The sequence below is a fragment of the Sus scrofa genome, chromosome 4, assembly GCF_000003025.6.
Source record: "Sus scrofa isolate TJ Tabasco breed Duroc chromosome 4, Sscrofa11.1, whole genome shotgun sequence".
NCBI classification, from domain to species: domain Eukaryota; kingdom Metazoa; phylum Chordata; class Mammalia; order Artiodactyla; family Suidae; genus Sus; species Sus scrofa.
The window spans coordinates 124084259-124106652 of record NC_010446.5 but is presented as its reverse complement, the minus strand read 5'-3'; the positions used below and the strand labels follow the sequence as shown (position 1 = coordinate 124106652).

At 38.3% G+C, this 22394-nt stretch overlaps 1 protein-coding gene across 7 annotated transcripts in view; it reads left to right on the top strand.

Annotated features, from left to right (window-relative positions):
- The window catches only part of MTF2 (metal response element binding transcription factor 2), a 72855-nt gene that overhangs the window by 17788 nt on the left and 32673 nt on the right, over positions 1-22394 (top strand). The window contains exon 1 of one of the 7 annotated variants that reach the window (XM_021090205.1): positions 12711-12769. The exons of the other annotated variants lie outside the window; for them this stretch is intronic. The gene's annotated coding sequence lies outside the window, so the exon portion shown is untranslated. Of the gene's footprint in view, positions 1-12710; positions 12770-22394 lie in introns of those variants that run through there. 7 annotated transcript variants of the gene reach the window in all.

Below are 22394 nucleotides of genomic sequence, written 5' to 3'. Positions count from 1 at the left end.
AGTAAATATCTTCATGTCCCAGTTTTGATGGAGTTTAAACTATTTATGAAGTCCTTTTGTATTTATTTATCTGTATGAGACTGTTACACTCAGAGATTTGAGAGTAAACCCAGGGACAGTGGTCTCTGAGCTTTTTTCTTGTGTCAAAATCAGGAACAGCTATACCTGTCCCAGGGAATTTAACGTCCAATTTGAACCATCTTCAGAAAGACATTTCATCACTGGTAAGTTAGGCTTTTAGAAGCCTTGTGGTTAAAGAGGCTTGTTAGTGCATTGAATGGCTTGGTTTTACCACTTGTTATGTCTGAAAATGTTCTTGGCCTTCCCACTGTATTTTGTTACTTCAGTTCATAATCGGGATCCAAAGGGACACATCTAAAATAACTTAGTCTGTTTCATAGACAGTGTGACTTTCTGTAGACCTTTAAGGAAGTGATCTTATTTTTTGAGTTCTAGATTTCTTATTTGTTAAAGGGAATAGTAAATAGTCTCTTCTTCCTCTCTTATGGCATTGTTAGGAGAAAATGAAACGTGAATGCTCTTGAGAAATTTAAACAGTATAGTAAGGTGAAGGTGTTTTCAAGCCCTTTAAAATCTGTTCTACTACCCAAGATCCAGTTCATACTTTTAGGAATCGGAACTTTTAACTCTGTGGCTTGCAGCAAGGGTACCTCAGTTCTTTCTGTTTGGTGTTAGGACCAGATTCTACAGGATTGCAATGAAAATTCTGAACTTTTCATTCAGTTGATTTTTGCCTGTATTTAGTGGAGTTTCATTTACATGCTGTAATCAACCATACCAGCTTTGGTACATGAAAATGTACTTATATGTTAAATCACAGTTATCTTTTTTTTTTTTCTTTTCTTTTTAGGGCCACACCCGAGGCATATGGAGTTTCCCAGGCTAGGGGTCGGATTGGAGCTACAGCTGCTGGCCTACACCATAGCCACAGCAACGCAGGATCTGAGCTGCGTCTGTGACCTACACCAACAGCTCACGGCAACGCCGTATCCTTAACCCACTGAGCAAGGCCAGGGATCGAACCTATGTCCTCATGGATGCTAGTCAGATTCATTTCCACTGAGCCATGACAGTTTTTTTTTTTTTTTTTTTTTAAGTTATTAGCATTGTTGGCTTTGTTTTAAATCTGTCTGCTGCATATGCAAGGTAACTAACCATCTCACAACTAATATATCATCAGGGATCTGCAAACTAATATTAAAGTATCATTGTGGAGACACTCTGTCTTCTATTTGCACAAATAGTTTAAATGTTTGTGGATATTGTGATGAAAAGGTTTAACCAATTGTCATTCTAAAAAATCTAATAGAGTTTTGAAATCTCAAAGTATTTCTAAATGTTTGATACGTATTTACCATTCTGAAAACTTATTTACCATTCTTAATTCTACCTTGATTGACCTGATGCTGCACCTGTGGCATGGGGAAATTCCTGGGCTTGGGTAGAATCAGAGCTGCGGCTGCAGGCCTACGCCACAGCCACAGCAACACAGGATCTGAGCTGTTTCTGCAACCTGTACTGCAGCTTGTGGCAATTCCGGATCCTTAACCCACTGATCAAGGCCAGGGATTGAATCAAATCCTCAAAGAGACAGCATCAGGCTCTTAACCTGCTGAGCCCCAATGGGAACTTCTGATACATTATATTTAAGTGTCACTACTCTTTTTTTTTTAAGAAGTTTTGATTTTTTAAAATAGTTTATAAAAATCTTTTTGTGATCACAGAATATTTTGTACTTGTTGCAAAACCTTGAACCTGGAGAAGTGTTCCGTAAAACTGATGTTTTATCCTAAATTTTAAGGTATTTGAATATATTTTCTATAATTTCATGAAGAGAGCCAAAGTCACACTCATTGAACTTGTAAACACCTCCATCATTGCCTTACCTCTTGGGTAGTTAAGCTGTATATTTTTTTCTTTTTTGTGGTTAAACTCTAATTCTAGATGGCTCAGGCCAAACTTGAGGTGGGGTGGATAATTTACCTCTGCTTTTAGTTTCAGTCGTCAATAGAGGTGAAACTAAATGCAATTTTAAAAACGTTTTTGGCTTTTTGTGTACTAGAATGTGTATTTATAGGATAGTGATGTTTACTTGATAGGTGGAGGGTTTATTTACTAGTATGTGTATTGGTAAGTATAGGCTATCATTAATTTATTCAAGTGATTATTATTATTTTTTAAACAGGATTTTTGTTTGTTTTGTTTTTATTTTTATTTTTTATTTTTTGGCTTTTTGGATATGGAGGTTCCCAGGCTAGGGGTCTAATCGGAGCTGCAGCTGCTGGCCCACGCCTCAACCACAGCAAACAGCTCACGGCAACGCCCCCCTGAGCAAGGCCAGGTATTGAACTCGCAACCTCATGGTTCCTAGTTGGATTCATTAACCACTGAACCACGACAGGAACTCCTCAATTGATAATTATTAAGAACTTACTTTGTGCCAGACACTGTAAAGTTTTAGAGAGCAAAATACTTTCTTTTACTTGTAATTTGAAATGTGGATTCCATGTATTTGCAGTTTTAAGGTCATACATTTCTAGAAAATTGCTTGATTCTACTATATGTTTTACACCAGAGATTCAGACTGAATCATCAGTGTATGTAAGAGAGTAGATTTATTAGACTCTGAATTTTTGCTGTAAATAATCTAGTTTCAACAATATTTCCATTCTTGTAACGAATGCCTTGTATTAATGCTCATATTTCCCCCACCCTGTAACCTCCTTAAGGAGCTGAGCTTTTAGAAAGAATAAGCAAAACTCAGCCTGTTAGTCCTTACTTCTAAACCATATGTGGTTAGGGATTTAAGCTCAGTGATCATAGGTGACTTCGGAATTGTTAATAAAACTCTAGATTTGGAATCGTCAATAAACAGTTTTTAGCACTCATTTTACCTAACCTGTTAGGTATATCTGATATACTCCTTTCTCTTTTTCCTTAGTTGTCTTTTTTTTTATTTTTATTTTTATTTTATTTTTTGTCTTTTTGCCATTTCTTGAGCCGCTCCCAAGGCATATGGAGGTTCCCAGGCTAGGGGTCGAATGGGAGCTGTTGCCGCCGCCCTACGCCAGAGCCACAGCAATGCAGGATCCGAGCCGTGTCTGCAACATACACCACAGCTCATGGCAACACCAAATCCTTAACCCACTGAGCAAGGCCAGGGATCGAACCCGCAGCCTCATGGCTCCTAGTCGGATTTGCCAACCGCTGCACCACGACGGGAACTTTTTTTTTTTTTTTTTTAGTAATAATATTTCTCTCTGGGCTATCTTTCTATTTCTGTGGTGACACCTTTCCTTGGAGGATTCTTTTTTTTTTTTTTTTTTTTGTTGTTGTTGTTGTTGCTATTTCTTGGGCCGCTCCCGCGGCATATGGAGGTTCCCAGGCTAGGGGTCGAATCGGAGCTGTAGCCACCAGCCTACGCCAGAGCCACAGCAACGCAGGATCCAAGCCGCGTCTACAACCTACACCACAGCTCACGGCAACGCCGGATCGTTAACCCACTGAGCAAGGGCAGGGACCGAACCCGCAACCTCATGGTTCCTAGTCGGATTCGTTAACCACTGCGCCACGACGGGAACTCCCTCCTTGGAGGATTCTTTTGCTCACATTTGAATAAGAGTTTTCTGAGGATTCCCAGATTTGACTTTCACAACCCTTTAGCTTTTCTTGGTGGATTAGGGGTAGTGTACTGATAGGGGGTTACCAGCTTTTTATTTTGGAAAGTAAAAATGTTTTGAAAAACTGCCACGTATCACCATTATTTCATAAAAGAAGAGAGATTTCAACTCTAGAAGTGTAAGAAGAATGTGCTCTCAAAATACATAATGGGGAGTTCCCATTGTGATGCAGCGGAAAAGAATCCTACTAGGAACCATGCGGCTGCAGGCTGCAGGTTCGATCCCTGGCCTCCCTCAGTGGGTTAAGGATTTGGTGTTGCCATGAGCTGTGGTGTAGGTTGCAGACACTGCTCGGATCCTGTGTTGCTGTGGCTCTGGCATAGGCCGGTGGCTACAGCTCCGATTACATCCCTAGCCTGGGAACCTCCATATGCCTTGGGAGTGGCCCTAGAAAAGGCAAAAAGCCAAAAAAAAAAAAAAAAAACAAAAAAAAAAACAAAAACAAAAACCAGAATGGTCTGTAAGGTGATTAATTTTAACTTAAAACTCAATACAGTGTCCTTGCTTTTCTTACTTTGTTACAGATTGACACTGATCTATGGACTTAATTACATTTGAGAACCACTGACTTAAAACAGGTTTTGGAGCTGGTTTGTGGGGAGGGAGGTGTGGGGAGTTTCTGTGTTAGGGAAAAACTGTGAAGTGTGTTTTAACATATTAAAATAAAGGCTTCAAAGCAATCTTCTGTGAACCACACCCCCCCATTCAATAGCAACTATTGATAGTCTGTGGAATTGTTATTCCAGAGGATACCCTTTGGGAAACACTGCTATGGATGTTGATGTTAGCAAGGGTTTTACTTCACTTTTATCATTGTCTGTCTTTTTAAAGGTAACTGTTAATATTTATCAAAATATTACTTGCTGAGTATAAAGTATCAAATAGTTATAAGATTAAAACACTTGTAATAAAAAAGATGCTGTTTCTTTATCTGTTCCCTCTACCTTTCTTAGAGGCAACTATTTTTTTTTTTTTTTTTTTGGCAGCATGTTGGAGTTCCAGGCAGGGATTGAACCTGCACCACGGCAGTAACTAGTGACAATGCCACATCCTTAACCTGCTGATCCCTCAGGAAACTCCCTGTTTTTTCTTTATATTTCTGTACAAAATATTACTGTCTTGATTCATCAGTTTTAAGCATTTCTTCGTGTGGTGTTAGATGAGGAGTTTCTGTAAATCTTCTTTTCTTTCAATATGGTTATACAAACAATTTCAAACCCTTTATGATTATATAATAATAGTTTACATGTGAGCTACATACAATATGCTGTGGCAAAATAATGGTGAAACTTTAGTTAATATATTCAAAGAACTTAGAACAATCCAAACAACTGTTTTTAGCTGTTATCTCTAGGATTCTGTTTCTTTTTTTATACAACTAGGTTTAAAAATTATCTCATTAAAAATAAAATTTAGTTCTCTTTGAACATTGAAATCTTTACACATCTTTCCACTGCTACTCTGTAAAATGTCTTGCATTGTACTTTACTTCAGTCAGTCTGTTGTAGAATTTATCAACTACATTTGTTTTTCTTAGAGATACTCTCATTTCTTGCTCTAATCCGGACTCATAGCTCTCTAGAAGATGTTGTCTTGGGACTTGTCTTCAAAACCATCCTTTTCCCTTTCTGCTGTGTTGACCACCCCCCCCCCCCCCGCCCAATCTTATGTCTGCCTTTTATTTGGTTTATTCTTTCTGTTTGGTATCTTCTGTCAGGAGCCAAAGAAAGTGTTTGGGTGATAAGTCATCATGAACTTTGTATACCTGAAAATATACTTATTTTACCCTCACTCTTGGTTGATAACTTGGTTGGTTAAAAGTTGATTTTCACTCAGTTTATTTTTCACTCCGAATTTTTTTTTTTTTTTTTCTTTTTTTTTTTGCCATTTATTGGGCCGCTCCCACGGCATATGGAGGTTCCCAGGCTAGGGGTCTAAATGGAGTTGTAGTCACTCGCCTACGCCAGAGCCACAGCAGCGTGGGATCTGAGCTTCGTCTGTGACCTACACCACAGCTCACGGCAATGCCAGATCCTTAACCCACTGAGCAAGGCAAGGGATCGAACCCTCAACCTCATGGTTCTTAGTCGGATTCGTTAACCCTGAGCCATGACGGGAACTCCTTCACTCAGTATTTTAAATGAATAGTTCCACTGTCTTTTAGCTTCTAATATTGCGGTAATGATAATGTCATTACCATTCTCAGTTCTTTGTTGTCTTTCTTTCTCCCCCACTGCCTTTTTTTTTTTTTTTTTTTTTTTTTTTTTTTTGCCACATCTGTGATGTATTGAAGTTCCCAGGCCAGGGATCGATTCTTAGCCACAGCTGCAGCAATGCCTGATCTTTAACCTGCTGCTCCAGGCCAGGGATCTAACCTGTACCTCAGCAGCGACCTGAGCCACTGCAGAGACAATGCAGGGTCCTTAACCTGCCATGCTACAATGGGAACTCCACCTTTTCCTCTTTTCTAAGCATAGTATCTTATCTTTACCCTTGATTTTCTTTTTTTATTTTACTAGAAGTAAATAACATGTTAATATGATAATTTTACATTTTGTTACATTTATGGTTGTACAACTATTGTCATGACCCAATTTTATAGCATTTACATCCCAATCCCCCAGCCCATCCCTGTACCCCCCAACCTGTCTCCTTTGGCAACCATAAGTTTTTCAAAGTCTGAGTCAATATCTGTTCTACAAACAAGTTCATTGTGTCCGTTTTTTAGATTCAACATGTAAGTGATAGCCTATGACATTGGTGTATCACTGTCTGACTAATTTCACTTAGCATGATAATTTCTAGGTCCATCCATGTTGCTGCAAATGCCGTTATCGCTTTCCTTTTAATGGCTGAGTAATATTCCATTGTGTATGTGTACCGCAGTTTCTTTACCCACTCCTCTGTCAACGGACATTTAGGTTGTTGCCACGTCTTGGCTATTGTATATAGTGCTGCAGTGAACATTAGAATGCATGTGTCTTTTTGAGTCTTGGTTTTCTCTGGATAGATGCCTGGGACTGGGATTGCTGGATCAAATAGTAATTCTATTTTTAGTTTTCTGAGTAATCTCCATACTGTTTTCCATAGTGGTTGCACCAATTTACATTCCAATCAACAGTGTAATAGGGTTCCCTTTTCTCCACACCTCCGTAAGCTGTGCCTATAGCCCTAAAAAGGCAGAAAAAGAAATTAAAATTTTTAGGGAAACACAAAAATCCCCGAATAGCCAAAGCAGTATTGAAAAAAGCAAACAACAACAACAATAAAAAACAGAAATGAAAGAATGTAAATTGGTGCAACCACTGTGGAGAAAAGTGTGGAGGTTCTTTAAAAAACTAATGAACTACCATAGGATCCAGCAGTCCCACTCAGGAGTATATATACAGAGAAAATAATAATTTGAAAAGGTACATGCACCTATATGTTCGTAGCAGCACAATTCACAATAGCCAAGACATGGAAGTAACCTAAATGTCTATAGGCAGAGGAATGGATATAAAGAAGATGTAGTATATATATACGATGGAATAGCATGGTCATAAAAAAGAGTGAAATGCCATTTGCAATAACATGGATGGACCTAGAGATTATCATACTCAGTGAAGTAAGTGAGGCAGAGACAAATATGACATCACTTGTATGTGGAATCTAATAAAAAAGATATGAAAGAATTTATTTATAAAACAAATAAACTTAGATTTCTGAATCAAATTTATGGTTACCATAGGGGGAGCGATGGTGGAGGATGGGATAGCATATATATGCACTACTGTATATGAGATAGATAATTAACAAGGACCTGCTGTTTAGCACAGGAAAATCTACTCAATAGTCTGTAATAACCTATATGGGGGGAAAATGGATATATGTTTATCTGATTCATTTTGCTATACACCTGAAACTAATACAACATTGTAAGTCAACTCTACTCCAGTAAAATTTTTTTAAAAATTCTGTTCTTTTTTCATTTAGTTTTTGTGCATTTATTGTCCTCCCCTGCCCACTTCAAATCAAGATGGATACCTAATAAGTTTGTCTCCCCCCCGCCACCCCCTGATCTGCTCCACCTTTTACTAGCAGAAAACTTACAACTAGTGAAATAAAAATGACAACTAGAACTTTTCTCATTTTAATTCCTGGTGTGACCCTGCATCCACTACTGGGTTGGTTTCGGTTTTGTGGGTTTTTTTTATTTTTTTGATATACAGTTGACATATAACACACAAGTTTCAGGTGTACAAGATTATTATTCAGTATTTATATGTATTCCAAAATGATCACCATAATAAGTGTAGTTAACATCTGTCATCATACATAGTTATAAACACTTGTTTCTATTAGGATTTTCTCTCAACAATTTAAAAAAATGCATAGTGTTATTAATTATAGTCACTGTGTTGTACTTGGCATCCCTGTGACTTATTTTATAACTGGAAGTTTGTATTTTGATCCCCTTCACTCATTTTCTCACCTTCCTTAACCCCACTCCTCAGAGCTGGCAACCACTAATCTGTTCTTGATTTTTTGTTGTTGATGTTGTTTTAGGTTCCACATTTAATTGAGATCATATGGTGTTTGTTTTTCTTTGTCTGATTTATTTCATTTAGCCTAATGCTCTCCAGGTCCATCCTTGTTACAAATGTCAAGATTTTATACTTTTATATGGCTGAACAGTATTCCATTTTACACCCCCCCCCACATTTTCTTTATCCATTCATATATCAGTGGACACTCAGTGTGCTTCCTTGTCTTGACTGTTATAAATAATGCTGCAGTGAACATGGGGGTACATACATCTTTTTGAGTTAGTGTTTTCATTTTCTTCAGATAAATGCCCAGAAATGGAATTGCTAGGTCATATGGTAGTTCTGTTTTTAATTTTTGAAGACCCTCCATTTTGTTCTCCATAGTTGCTGCCCCAATTTACATTTCTATTAACAGTGCAATACTGATGATTTGTTGCCCTTTCAATAATGGCTGTTCTGAGAGGTGTGAGGTGATATCTCATTGTGTGATTTACATTTATCTGCTGATTAGTGATGTTGAGCTCCTTTTCTTGTACCTGTTGGCCATCTGTATGTCTTCTTTGGAAAAATGTCTATTCAGATCCTCTGGTCAGTTTTTAATCAGATTGTTTGTTGTTTTTCTGTTGAGTTGTTTGAGTTGATTATATGTTTTGCATGTTAATCTCTTATGAGATATATAACTTGAAAATATTTTTTCACATTCTGTAGGTTGCCTTTTCCTTTTGATGATTTCATATGGAGGTTCCCAGGCTAGGGGTCAGATTAGAGCTACAGATGCCAGCCTCTACCACGGCCACAGCAACACAGGATCTGAGCCACATCTGCGACCTACACCACAGCTCTCGGCAATGCCAGATCCTTAACCCACTGAGTGAGGCCAGGGATCAAACCTGCACCCTCATGGATACTAGTCGGAAATGTTACCACTGAGCCACAATGGGAACTCTCTGTACAGAAGCTTTTTTGTCCTACTCGTTTATTTTTGCTTTTGTTGCCTATGCTCCTAGTGTGAAATCCAAAAAGTCATTGCCAAGGCTGATATCAAGGAGCTTACAGCCCCTGTTTTCTTCTAGGAGTTTTATAGTTTTTGGTCTTACGGGTATTTAATCCATTTTAAGTTAGTTTTTGTGTATGGTATAAGATAGTGGCCCAGTTACATTCTTTTGCATGTGGCTGTCCATTTTCTTCAACACTGTTTTTTGAAGAGACTATCCTTTCCCCATTATATATTCTTGGCTCCTTTGTTGTAAATTATGTGACCAAATGTACATGGGTTTATTTCTGGGCTGTTTTATTCCATTGATCTATGTGTTTGTTTTTATGCCAGTACCATACTGTTTGGATTATTATAGCTTTGTAATATAATTGCAACACAGCTTGAAATCAGGAAGTGTGATTCCTCCAGCTTTGTTTTTTCCTCCTAAAATTGCTTTGGCTATTTGGGGTCTTTCGTGGTTCCTTATACATTTTAGGATTGTTTGTTATATTTCTGTGAAAAATGCCATTGGAATTTTGATAGGGATTTTATTGAATTTGTAGATTGCTTTGGGTAGTAGGGACATTTTCACAGTACTAACTCTTCTTTTTTTTTTTTTTTTTTTTGTCTTTTGTCTTTTTTGTTGTTGTTGTTGTTGCTATTTCTTGGGCCGCTCCCGCGGCATATGGAGGTTCCCAGGCTAGGGGTTGAATCGGAGCTGTAGCCACCGGCCTACGCCAGAGCCACAGCAACGCGGGATCCGAGCCGCGTCTGCAACCTACACCACAGCTCACGGCAACGCCGGATTGTTAACCCACTGAGCAAGGGCAGGGATCGAACCCGCAACCTCATGGTTCCTAGTCGGATTCGTTAACCACTGCGCCACGACGGGAACTCCAGTACTAACTCTTCTAATCCATGAACATGGTATATTTTTCCATTTATTTGTGTCTTCAGGAATTCCATCATGGCTGTGCGTAAACAAATCTGAGGATGCAGGTTTGATCCCTGGCCTTGCTGGTGGGTTAAGAATTGGGTGTTGCTGTGAGCTGTGGTGTAGGTTGCAGATGCTGCTTGGATCTGGTGTGGTTGTGGCTGTGGCATAGGCCAGTGGCTACAGCTCTAATTCGACCCCTAGCCTGGGAACCTCCATATGCCATGGGTGTGGCCCTAAAAAGACTTAAAGAAAAAAAAAGAATATTTGTGTCATCAGTGTCTTTCATCAGTGTCTTAGAGTTTTTAGTGTACAGGTCTTTCTCTTTCTTAGTTAAATTTATTCCTAGGTATTTTATTCTTTTTGAATTAATTGTAAATGGGATTTTGTTTTTAAACTTCTCTTCCTGATTAGTTCTGTATTTGTATATATAAACTCGAGTTTTTGTTTTTATTTATTTAGCTTTTTTTTTAGGGCTGCACTTGCAGTATAAGGAAGTTCCCAGGCTAGGAGTTGAATCCTAGCTGCAGCTGCTGGCCTAAGACACAGCTACGGTAATGTGGGATCCAAGCTGTGTCTGTGGACCTATACCACAGCTCATGGCAACACTAGATCCTTAACCTATTAAGTGAGGCCAGGGATCAAACCCATGTCCTCATGGATCCTAGTTGGGTTCATTACCACTGAGCCACAATGGGAACTCCTGGAACTGATTTCTATATGTTGATTTTATATCCTATAACTTTATTGAATTCATTTATTAGTTCTAGCAGTTTTATAGTAGAATGTTTAGAGTTTTCATGTCATATGCAAATAGAGTTTTACTCTTCTAGTGTCATGTCATAATGCAAATAGAGTTTTACTTCTTCTTTTCCAATTTGGATACTTTTTATTTCCTGACTAATTGCTCTGGCTAGGACTTCTAATACTATGTTAAATATAAGTTGCAAGAGTGAGCATCCTTGTCTTGTTCCTGATCTTAGAGGAATGTCATTGAGTGTGATATTAGCTGTGGGCTTGTTGTATATGGCCTTTATTATGTTGAGGTACATTCCCTCTATATCCACTTTGTTGAGAATTTTTATCATAAATGGATTTTGAATTTTGTCAAATGCTTTATCTACATCTATTGAGATGATCATATGGGTTTTTTTTTTTTTTTTTTTTTTTTTTTTTTGTCTTTTTGTCTTTCTAGGGCCACACCCACGGCATACGGAGAGGTTCCCAGGCTAGGGGTTGAATCAGAGCTGCAGCTGCCAGTCCACGCCAAAGCCACAGCAATGCGGGATCTGAGCCGGGTCTGCGACCTATACCACAGCTCACAGCAACGCCAGATCATTAACCCACTGAGCAAGGGCAGGGATCGAACCCCTCAGCCTCATGGTTCCTAGTCGGATTCGTTAACCACTGAGCCACGACGGGAACTCTGATCACATGATTTTTTTTTTTTTTTTTTTTGTCTTTTTGTCTTTTGTTGTTGTTGTTGCTATTTCTTGGGCCGCTCCTGCGGCATATGGAGGCTCCCAGGCTATGGGTTGAATTGGAGCTGTAGCCACCTGCCTACGCCAGAGCCACAGTAACGCGGGATCCGAGCCATATCTGCAACCTACACCACAGCTCACGGCAACGCCGGATCGTTAACCCACTGAGCAAGGGCAGGGACCGAACCCGCAACCTCATGGTTCCTAGTCGGATTCGTTAACCACTGCGCCACGACGGGAACTCCTGATCATATGATTTTTATTCTTTGTTAATACTGTGTATCAAGTTGACTGATTTGTGCATGTTACATCATCCTTGCATCTCTGGAATAAATCATACTTGACCATGGTATGTGATCTTTTAAATATATTATTGCATTCAGTTTGCTCATATTTTGTTGAGGAGTTTTTGCATCTGTATCCATCCGGGATAGTTTTCTTTTCTTGTGACAGCTTTGACTGGTTTTAGTATCAGGAAATGCTGGTCTTGTAAAATGAGTTTGGAAGGGTTCCCTGCTCTTCTTTTTTTGGAAGCGTTTGAGATGGATTGGTATTAATTCTTTGAATGCTCAGTAGTTTACCAGTGAAGCCATCTGGTCCTGGACTTTTGTTTGTTAGGAATTTTTTTAAAAATTACTTAGTCTTTGTACTGGAAATCAGTCTGTTTAGTTTTTATATTTCCTTGTGATTCAGTCTTGGTAGGTTGTATGTTTCTAGAAATTTATCAGTTTCTTCTAGGCTGTCCATCTTGTTGGAATATGATTATTCATAGTAGTCTCTTATAATCCTTTGTATTGCTGTGGTATCAGTTGTAACATTTCTTTCATTTCTGATTTTATTTATTTGAGTCTTTTTATAGTTAAGTCTAGCCAAGGGTTTGTCTATTTTATCTTTTCAAAGAACCAGTTCATAGTTTCATCGATCTAATTTATTGTCTTTTTAGTCTCTATTTCATTTATTTTTTTTCTGATCTGTGTTATTTCCTTCCTTCTTCTGACTCTGGCCTTTGTTTTTTTTTCTGTTTTTTTTTCTGATTTCTTGAAGTGTAATATTAGGCTGTTTAATTAGAGATTTTTCTTGTTTTTGTAGACCTGTGTTGGTATGAACTTTCCTCTTAGACCTGCTTTTGCTGCATCCCGTAAGTTTTGGTATGCTGTATTTCCATTTTCGTTTGTCTTATGGTATTTTTTGACATCTCTTGTTTTTTTCTTTTTTGAACTATTTGTTTTTCAGTAGCATGTTTTTTAATCTCCAGATAATTTGTAAATTTTCCAGTTTTTTTCCTTGTAATTGATTTCTAGTTTTATACCATTGCAGTGGGAAAAAACTATCCTAAGGGACGCAGAAGGGCATTCCATAATGGTAAAGGAGTCAGTACAACAAGAGGATGTGGTATTTGTAAATAGTGAAACGCCCAAATATGAGCACCTGCGTATATAAAGCAAATATCAACAGACCTATAGGGAGAAAGCAATACAGTAATAATAAGGGATTTTAATATCTCAGTTTCATCAATGAATAGATCATCCAGACAAAAAATCATGTAGGAACACTGGCCTTAAATGATCCAGATGGACTTCATAGATGTCTGCAGAACATTTGATTTGAAAGGAATGGAATACACATTTTTCTCTTCCATAATGTGTTTCAGGTGTACATGGAGCATTCTCCAGGATGGTTTATATGTTAGGCCACAAAATAATTCTATTTTCTTTTCTAATGTAGGTATTTTAAGACATAAGTACTGTGTTAGTTGCATCCTAAAAGTTTTAATGTATGGTGTAATTGTTCAGTTCAGAATATTGGGTAATTTCCATTATGATTGCTTCTTTGGCCCTTGAGTTATGTAGAAGTACTTGTCTTGATTTTTTAAACTTTTAAGTTATATTTCTTACTGATTTTCAGTTTTATGTCATTGCAGTCAGAGAACATAAGCGATATGATTTTATAGCTTGAAACTTGTTGAGGTGTTTTATGGCTCAGTATATGATCAGTGTTCATAAAAATCCTTTGTCTAATAGCTTTCTTTGATGAAACACAGATAATCATGATACTGTTTTCCTCCTAATTTCCCCTCATACTCTTCTCCCAGTTTCCCAAGTTGAAAACCTAGGAGTTATTCTGAATTCCTCCTTTGCTTTTAATATCACATCAAGTTAATTCTTGATACCTGTTCACTCCACTTTTAGAATTATTTCTTAATATGACTCATTCTGTGTTTATTAAAATAAAAATCTTGGAAAATGTTAAGTATATAAACTAGGTTACTCAGCCCTAGTACATGGGGCTTTTTTTTTTTTATCTTTTAACCTACTCCAACTTCTTCACGGCCCTGATTCATGTTACTCTTTTCTTGTTCATAGAGTGTAGCAGGTTTATTAGGGTTTTCATCTTTTGTCTCCTTTGATAGCATTTATTTATTTGTATGTTTATTCATTTAGCCAATGTTGAGAACCTATTATGTGCCAGATACAGGGGAATAAATAGCAGTGAACTAGACAGAGAGGCAAACTCTTTGATTGAGCCTTCATAGCTTGGGTCTTTTTTATTTGTCCGATGTCCAAAGATATTTGCTACTTCCTTTATTATAAATTGAGCTGTAACTTTTTTTTTAGGGCCACAACTATGGCATATAGAAGTTCCTAGGCTAGGGGTTGAATTGGAGCTGCAGCTGTCAGCCTATGCCACAGCCACAGCAACGCCTGATCTGAGCCACTTCTGCATTCTGACACCACGGCTCATGGCAATGCTGGATCTTTAACCTACTGAGCAGGGCCAGGGATTGAACCCACATCCTCATGGATACTAGTCAGGTTCATTTCTGCTGAGCCACAGTGGGAACTCCTTGAGCTGTAACTATACTGAAGTTTTGTTCCTAGAAAAGTGTGTATTGTCTTGGGACTTTGCTTACACATGTTCCCTAGACCTGCAAAGCCCTCTTTAAGTTCATCTGAAAGTTTACTACTTTCGGGTTAATAGCTGAGTATTGATGAAGTCTTTACTCACCTTTTCTCTTCTTGCTGGATAATTAGAAATTGTGTTTTGAGTCTGTTCATTATAGAATTATGTTATATAATTTGTTTCCCCACTTAGTCCTTGTTCCTTGGTGTTTTGTCATATGTTCTTTCTTATTTTTCTCTCTTACTACCTAGCCTATTACCTGGCACATAGCAGCATTCAACAAATATTTGTTGAATGACCACAGCCATACAATTTAAATGTTTTCCTTAACATTCATTGGCCTCTTCTTCAAAATGGTTTGGGGATGAGACTGTTTTGGTTGCTCAAATAATCCAGTTAATTAAAAAGTATATTCATTCTAAGATACCAATTTTCAGCTGTTAGCAGCTTGGGAGATCAAAGTGTGTGAGTAAGTTGTTTATAATAAAGCTGCATTTTGCCTGTAATCCATTATAAATGGGAAGTACAGTTCCAAGTCAGCCTGTCTGTAATTTGTCATGTCACTTACTTGCAGTGTTCCTAATACATTTTATCTACTTTAATGGTTTCAAAATTTAAGCTTGTGCTCTCATTGAATATGTTTCTTATCAGTGTTGTACAGCTGTAGGACTAAGGTGTCTACTGATTCTGAGCCACTAGTAGCAAATCCTAGCAATCCTGGCCAGGTGAGGAATGGGAGGATAACATATACAGTTGATAGGAGTAAGATGTTTGTATCTTAAACAGATGAACATTACTCACTCACACCTACTTGTCTGACCCTTCAGATAAAGAATGTGGAGGGAGTTCTGAAGACCTTCATATTTTGGCATTTAGAGGTTTCCAGCTTAAGTGTTGCCTTTCCAACTAACAAGCCTAAAGCAAAGAGCATTACTAAGTCCTGTGTCAAATATGAAGAATTCTCATACAAGTTCTTATAATCTCAATCCTTATTTATTTATTTATTTACTTATTTTGGCCTCTCCCACACATGTAGAAGTTCCTGGGCCAGGGATTAACCTGAGCCACAGCAGTGACACTACCAAATCCTTAACCACTAGGCCACCAGGGAACTCCTAACCTCAATCTTAAGTAAAAGTAGACAACTAAGGATCACTGAATACTTGAGGAAAACCTGCTGCGTGAAAGGAGAGCCCAGGAGAAACAGAAGTAACGATTCCTGTGTAAGTAGATAATAGAAAGGGTTTACTGAAAGCTGAACAAGTACTATTGAAAGAGTAGACACATCCTTATGAATTTTGAAGACATTAATGATAAAAGAAGATCATTGATAAAGGAAAAATAGCAGTAACCTACCAAGGAGGAAAAATCAGAGTGGCATCAGATTTTTCTTCAGTGCTGAATGCTGAATGTAGAAAAGGAATACCGTCAATCATCTGAGGGAGAATTATTTTCAGCATGTAACTCTGTATCCAGGAAACTCTTAATCAGATGTGAGAATAAGACTGAAATTATTTTAGATAAAGAGTCAGAAAATTTACATGCTCACATCCTCTTATTGCAAGCCACTGCTCCGGAAAAATAATATGGGATCTGGAAAACAAAGAGAAACTTCAAATTAATCCTGGCTGGTGTAAGAACATGGAGAGCTCTAGAAGTAAGAGTTACCATTAGAAAAAAGAAAAGTTTGACATTGTCCCTGACAATTTGAAACAAAGAGTCAAGAGGGACATATTCTCCAGCAATTTTGGGAAAAATAAAAAGTGAAGCAGAAAAGATACTAAGTGTATGCCATTTAGTTTTGTGATGATTAATATTTACAGTTTTAATTAAGTAAACCACTTCATTGATTTAATGATAATAGTCCAGTAAGATTTATAGAGGGAGTTGGTGATTATCATCTTTTATAATAAATAGATCTGAAATTGATAAATTAGGAAAGAAATATGAGCACATTATTCAGAAATATGGTGGCATTTCCCAGAAGAAATAGCTGAAAGGGTCAGCCTCAGAAGAGCAGAACTGGAATGTTGGAAGTGATCGGTGGAAAAACACTGCATTTCATTTTAATCCTTTCTGTACTACTTGATTTTACAAATATATGCATTATTTTGTCTTTATTATTTCTAAATGTAAGGACTTGAGTAGAGCAGCCATTAAGCTGCTTTCTTTATGTTTTCTATCCTCTAGTCTTGGCCTTAGTTCCCTTAGATGTTCTACTTTCAGTGAAACCACAGTCAGAAAGAAGGCAGCTAGTTTCAGATTGCGTTTTTCTATACTTGCCTCAAGTGATAAAAGAGAATTTCTCTCCCATTGATTGAATGCAGGATCAATCTGTAGACTTCCTTCTGCTTCCATTGTACCTGGGCTCTGCTCTGGCCCTTCTTGGCATCGTGAATTTGACCATATCTTTGTGAAAGTTCCCACCAAAAGTGTGATTGTTGTTAGGTTACATTATATTCTTCACTTGTGACTCACCCACACTCTCTTTCCCAGGGAAGGGAAGAAATTGTGGGAAAGAACCTGGAAAGATGATAGCTTTTGCTCTTTAAGGTGAGATGTGATTGATCGGGGCCTGTGATGGATGCATGGCGTTAAAGATAGCAGAATAGGTCTTTTTCTTCTCTTTTTCCTTTAGGAGAGTTGGTCTTTTCTTGCTATTGCATACTCTTTGACTTTATGGATTGGGGTGAGTGAGAGGGTGGGAGTGCTTAATGAGAGGTGGCAGTATGAATTGGGACTAGGGTTTACTGCCTTTCTTCTCTTTGCTGCCAAGTGATACTTCATGGGTTGAAGACTAGTGGCAGGAGTGCTAGAGACATGACTGTGGTGGATCTGTCATTGTTTACTAGGCTTATTAGAGAAGAGGAAGGAAACCTTAAGCAGTGTGATAGAGGGACAAAAGTTCATACTAGGGAGATGAATCCTTTGTTTAGCTCTCAGAGACTGCTATTAATTAACAGATACTGTTGGTAATTTACTGATCATTTATTGTGTTCCTACTGCATTCTAAGCACTGTGTAATGGGTGAACCAAAAATGGACAGTATTGTATCCTCTCAGAGTACCAACTGTTGAGGGGGTGAGGAGTACGTAAGGATAGGTTAGTAGGCAAATGGAGCACAGTTTGGGAAGTACAATGATGGGAGAACTAAAGTATGCTAAGAGAGCATCTAGCCTGAATTTAGTGGTTGTGCTTGAATTGGGAAAGGAGCCCTAAGAAGGAAGGTCTAACTCAGACTTTGCTACTAAACTCTCAGGCCCTTAATATAGGGACCTGGACTGTCTTATTCACCAGGCTTAAAACGGGTACTAAGTAAGTATTTATTGAAGCAAAAAAAAAAAAAAAAAAAAAAAAAAAAAAAATCATTAACCTGAAAGTGAGTTGAGTTTCTTAATACTTCTTCTATCAGGTGTTCCTGTTGGGGTGTAGCGGAAACAAATCTGACTAGTATACATGAGGATGCGAGTACGATCCCTGGCCTCACTTAGTGGGTTAAGGATCCTGCATTGCCTTCAGGAGCCCTGGTGTGTGTACGTCACAGGTGTGGCTCTGATCTGGCGTTGCTGTGGCTGTAGTGTAGGCTGGCAGCTGGAGCTCCAATTTGACCCTTAGCCTGGAAACTTCCATATGCTGCAAGTGCAGCCCTAAAAAGCCAAAAAAAAAAAAAAAAATTTTTTTTTCTTCCATTATTTTTGAGAAATTAAATTCTTAACACATTGTATTTTAATATTAGCCTTGTAGTAGTTCTCAGATTGTCTCAGACAGAAAAAATAAACTCTCTGTGGAGTTCCTGTCGTGGCTCAGTGGTTAAGGAATTCGACTAGGAACCATAGGGTTGCGGGTTTGATCCCTGGCCTCGCTCAGTGGGCCAGGGATTTGGCGTTGCCATGAACTGTGGTGTAGGTCGAAGACGTGGCTTGAATCACGCATTGCTGTGGCTCTGGTGTAGGCCGGCAGCTGTAGCCTACACCAGAGCCACAGCCTGGGAACCTCCATATGCGGCAGATGCAGCCCTAGAAAATACAAAAAGACAAAAAAAGGGAGGAAGCACATTCTGACACATGCTACAACATGGATGAACCTGTGGACATTGTGCTAAGTGAAATAAGCCTATCACAAAGGTAAATAGATTAAAGGACAATAAAGAAAAAAGAAAAACTCTGTGTGGTCTCACCAAGTAACATTGATAGTTTGCTAGTGAGCTGGGGGGATAAACTGGGGAATGAGTGAGGGAGAAAAACCACACTGTTTGAATTATGCACCTGGTTCTCAAGTTCTTGAGTCCTGGTCTTATTTATTGTATGAGTAGTAATCCAAGAAGGAAGAAGTGGCTAGAACCCTTGGTCTGTCAGTTAATTTCAAGGGAAGAAACTTCTTTGTCCTGGCAGTTTGTTTCAAGATATGGATCTCAGTAGTGTTGATGAGAAAAAATGCTTTTCTAATAATAATGGTATTATAGATAAAAATAGTCTTTATGTATGTGTTGTCAAATAGTAAAAGCAAATAGTGATGTATTTTTTTTTGGCAGGGGGAGTTTTTTTATTTTATTAATTTTTATTTTTTTAATTTTTTAAATTAGTGAATTTTATTACATTTATAGTTGTACAACTATCGTCACAACCCAGTTTTATAGCATTTCCATCCCATACCCCCAGCCCATCCCTCTATCCCCCAACCTGTCTCTTTTGGAAACCATTAGGTTTTCAAAGTCTGTTAGTCAATATCTGTTCTACAAAGAAGTTCACTGTGTCCATTTCTTAGATTCGACATATAAGTGATAGCATATGACATTGATGTATCACTGTCTAATTTCACTTAGCATGATAATTTCTAGATGCATTCATGTTGCTGCAAATGCTGTTACACCTTTCTTTTTAATGGTTGCGTAATATTCCATGGTGTATACGTACCTCATCCTCTTTATCCAGTCCTCTGTCAGTGGGCATTTAGATTGTTTCTATGTCTTGGCTATTGTGTATAGTGCTGCAATGAACACTGGAGTACATACATGTACCTTTTCGAGTCATGGTTCTCTGGATAGATGCCCAAGAGTGGGATTGCCAGATCAAATAGTAATTCTATTTTTAGTTTTCTGAGGAATCTCCATACTGTTTTCCACAGTGGTTGCACCAGTTTACATTCCTATCAACAGTGTAATAAGGTTCCCTTTTCTCCACACCCTCTGCAGCATTTATTGTTGGTAGACTTTTTGATGATGACCATTCTGGCCCATATAAGGTGGTACCTCATAGTGGTTTGATTTGCTTTTCTCTAATAGTGATGTTGAACATCTTTCATGTGTTTTTTGGCCATCTTTATGTCTTCGGAGAATTGTCTGTTTAGATTTTCTGCCCATTTTTTGATGGAGTTGTTTGTTTTTTTGGTTATGAGCCACAGGAGGTGCTTATAAATTTTGGAGATTAATCCCTTGTCAGTCACTTCATTTGCAAATATTTTCTGGAGTTCCCGTCGTGGCGCACTGGTTAACGAATCCGACTAGGAACCATGAGGTTGCGGGTTCGGTCCCTGCCCTTGCTCAGTGGGTTAATGATCCGGCGTTGCCGTGAGCTGTGGTGTAGGTTGCAGACGCGGCTCGGATCCCACGTTGCTGTGGCTCTGGCGTAGGCCAGTAGCTACAGCTCCGATTAGACCCCTAGCCTGGGAACCTCCGTATGCCGCGGGAGCGGCCCAAGAAATAGCAAAAAAGACAGAGAAAAAAAAAAAATTTTCTCCCATTCTGTGGGTTGTCTTTTTATTTTGTTTAGGGTTTCCTTTGCTGTGCAGAAACTTTTAAGTTTAATTAAGTCCCATTTGTTTATTTTTTGTTTTTATTGTCATTGCTCTAGGAGGTGTATCTGAGAAGATGTTGCTGTCATTTATGTCAGAGAGTATTTGGCCTGTGTTTTTCCTCTAAGAGTTTTATAGTATCTGGTCTTATATATAGGTCTTTAATCCATTTTGAGTTTATTTTTGTGTATGGTGTTAGAAAGTATTCTAATTTCATTCTTTTACATGTGGCTGTCCAGTTTTCCCAGCACTAATTATTGAAGGGACTGTCTTTTTTCCATTGTATATTTTTGCCTCCTTTGTCATAGATTAGTTGACTGTAGGTGCGTGGGTTTAGTTCTGGGCTTTCCAGCTTGTTTCACTGATCTATATTTCTTTATTTGTGCCAGTACTGTATGGTTTTGATGACTGTATTTTTGTAATGTAGTCTGAAGTCAGGGAGCCTGATTCCTCCAGCTCCATTTTGATGTAGTAGTAGTCTTGAAATATGATTTGACTCCTGCTGCTCAGTTACCTGTTTTGTTTGTTATGAGGTACTACATCATTCCCAAGTCTCTGGTCAGGATATGTGAGTTTCCCCAATTCTCAGTTAGATTCTTGCTCTCATTCACCAATTGTCTTAACATACCCACATGAATATATTTAATATGCATCCTTGTATATGCATGTGTCCTTTAAAATACATGGTGTTATTATATATATGCACACTTAGTTTGCATAAATGGTAATTGTGTTATAAATTTTGTTTCTGTTTCCATCAACACATTTGGAGGATCCTTCCATGTTTTTGAGTGTATGCTCTACTTCTAGGATCGGAACTATATTTTACATTTTCTAGTTAGATTTCAAGTTTTATATTTTCCTTTATATCTTTGATCCATCTGGACTCACCTTTTTGTGTGTTGTGAATTAAGGATACAACCTTTTCTCCCTTTAAGTGAGCCAGTTTCTCCAACAATGTTTATTAAATAATACATCCTGTCTGTACTGATTTGTGATATCAAGTTATCATTTATCAACTTCCTGTAAGTGGATCTGTTTTAGAGATACCTGTTCTATTGCATTGGTGTTATTCTTTCTTACTGTTGAGTACAGAAAAATTTTTCTCTGGGAGTTCCCGTCGTGGCGCAGTGGTTAACGAATCCAACTAGGAACCATGAGGTTGCAGGTTCGGTCCCTGCCCTTGCTTGGTGGGTTAACGATCCAGTGTTGCCGTGAGCTGTGGTGTAGGTTGCAGACGCGGCTTGGATCCCTCGTTGCTGTGGCTCTGGTGTAGGCCGGTGGCTGTGGCTCCGATTGGACCCCTAGCCTGGGAATCTCCATATGCCGTGGGAGCGGCCCAAGAAATAGCAAAAAAAAAAAAAATTTTTTTTCTCTGGAATATGTCACAGTATGTGATAGGGCAAGTCTTCCCCTGTTTGTTTTTCCTATTATTGTTATTATTTTTTCTTTTTATGGCCATACCCATGGCATATGGAAGTTCCTGGGCCAAGGATTGAATCCAAGCTGCAGCTTTGGCAACCCTGCATCTTTTAACGTCCTGCACCAGGATGAGGATCAAACCTGCACCTCTGCAGTGACCCAAGCTGCTGCGGTCAGATTCCTAAACCACTGTGCCACAGTGGGAACTTCTCTTCTTTGTTTCAAAAATTGACTTAGCTATTCTGTGGACTTTTCAGTTTTTCATGTTAATTTTCTGAAGTGTTTGGTCTCAAAAAATCCTGCTAGGGTTTTAATTGGAATTGCATTGAACTTATATGATAAAGATTACCCAGTACTGTGAAATTTAGCTTGTATCAACTCCATTTGGGAGAAGCAGGAGTATTCTAGACATGCTTAATATCCCATAAAAAGAAAAGTTATGGACTGGAGGGTTAATGGGTGTTGGGAAGAGCATTCATAACCCAACAGCAAAGGTACAGAGCTTAAGAAAAGGGCAAGTGGGCCAACTCCTTTATTGTATCTTGGTTTTCTTTTAAATTTCTCAGGTTTGACTTATACACATGAGAGTAGCCTAGCCTTGATGCAAGATGAGAGATACAGCGATACAGCTTTGTGGCTATTGACCATAATCAGCTGAGT